Source organism: Tachypleus tridentatus, chromosome 12, assembly GCF_004210375.1.
Source record: "Tachypleus tridentatus isolate NWPU-2018 chromosome 12, ASM421037v1, whole genome shotgun sequence".
NCBI classification, from domain to species: Eukaryota; Metazoa; Arthropoda; class Merostomata; order Xiphosura; family Limulidae; genus Tachypleus; species Tachypleus tridentatus.
This window is the reverse complement of record NC_134836.1, coordinates 111,144,715-111,146,483: the sequence shown is the minus strand read 5'-3', so window position 1 is coordinate 111,146,483 and position 1,769 is coordinate 111,144,715. Positions and strand designations below refer to the sequence as shown.

The 1,769-nt window shown below is 32.8% G+C and overlaps 1 long non-coding RNA gene across 3 annotated transcripts in view; it reads right to left on the bottom strand.

Annotated features, from left to right (window-relative positions):
- LOC143235350 (uncharacterized) overlaps positions 1-1,769 on the bottom strand; it is a 281,246-nt gene that overhangs the window by 198,713 nt on the left and 80,764 nt on the right. The window lies entirely within an intron of this gene.

Genomic DNA, 1,769 nt, shown 5'->3' with positions numbered 1-1,769 from the left:
GCATGTACAGTGTGAATGTTTAATATACAACTTCAACCCTTCTATAATTGTAATTTAAATGTTATACAGTCTGTTTGCACCCTAACAGTATCTATGAAAATTAGTTGTGGAGAAAATAATTCAACCTACTCTATAAACTAACCTCTGAAGCTTCAGAACTTGATTAAAATAAACTATAAGTAAAATTTGAAAAGTCTCGATGAAAAAGGATCTTCCTGGTTATAAAGTTTAGCATATTCTGCAAGTCTATAAAGAAACTACACTTCTATAATATTATATATACAACTAATTATGGTTGTTTACTACATACTACTGGATCTTTTGATATAATTATAAAAAAATTTGAGTAATGTCAAGATAAACAAAATGAAAAAAATTCTCTATATTTCTAATGACTTGTAACAAGTTCCTTGTTATATATATTTGAACTGCTACATTTCTAGTCAACAAAACACAATGCATGATAACACTACTGCTGAAGTAATTCACTAAAAAATATGTACCAGATAGTTTCTCACAAAGAGTACACATCAAGTGAAAATTAGCTCCAGATTAGTTGTAAAGTCAATAATTTAAATACAAAATACATAAGAGTACATGTATCAATACAGAAAATAATATTTGTACAAGAGCTAATATTAAATTCTTAAAAGATTGAATTTCTCTACATTAGTCTATTAAGTTGTAGTGACATGATCAACATCATTTATGATCAACCTCAATGGTTCACGTGAAAAGTAACACTCACAACATGGTCTTCAGAAAGATCATAAGACCATGCTGTGTAAAAGAGATTACAATATACATATAAATAAAGCCAAGCAAGACCCAGATTTTAATATACTGGAAGCAAATTTTATGAAAAGACAATTTCACCAACCATACAAATAAAGATGTATAAATGTTAGTTGTGATTAATTTTTATAGTACCAAGCTAACAGGATTATGGATATTCATCTCTTCAGTTATTTTCATAATGTATTTTATCTTGTTAAAGTGAAAATTTATGTTAGTATTTTCCTACACTGAAAATGTATTTCTGGTAGATACCTCCTTACACAAACTAGCTTTTCCTGACTAGTACTGCTCTCTACTGGATCAATTTTCAAACCATATCACTAGCCCTGCATCTCCTGCTTGTGCATACTTAATGCATGTGATCATACAGCAGCTCTCTGAATCTGCACTCATTAATCACTTCAGGATCGATCAGAAGACCTACACCATTTATCATTGGAAGTGAGGAGGCAGAGTAGGAAACCCTAGCTTCCTATATAATATCTCACCTCCTGCCACAAAATAGCTAAATTTCACACAGAACTGGTGAAAGTCTAACACAGAAACAGGATACCCCTATAGAAAGTGCTAAAAAAGACCAGAAGGCATGAAATGAAAAGCGAAAACAATGCACCTCAGTGGGAGATCACATCCAACCTGATTCAGGTATACTCTTTAATGACACTACTGTGAACTTAAAAGTTTGAAACATGAAGGAATTCCAGAACATGTATAATCAATGAATGGGACTCCTGTGTGTTGAGTGACTAGGATGCAACAAACCATAGTGGTAGTTCAATCTCAAGCAACACCAGACAGTACCTGGAATGCTATATCAGATTTGCAGTAGGTAGAGGAATGCCTACCTTTTCTCCTTGAAATGGAAATTGGTAAAGAAGTTGAGCTTCCACATGAGATTCCATCATCATTTGCATGATATCCAACCCAACCAACACCAGGTTTATTTCAAACTGGCACCCAGCAGATTGCAT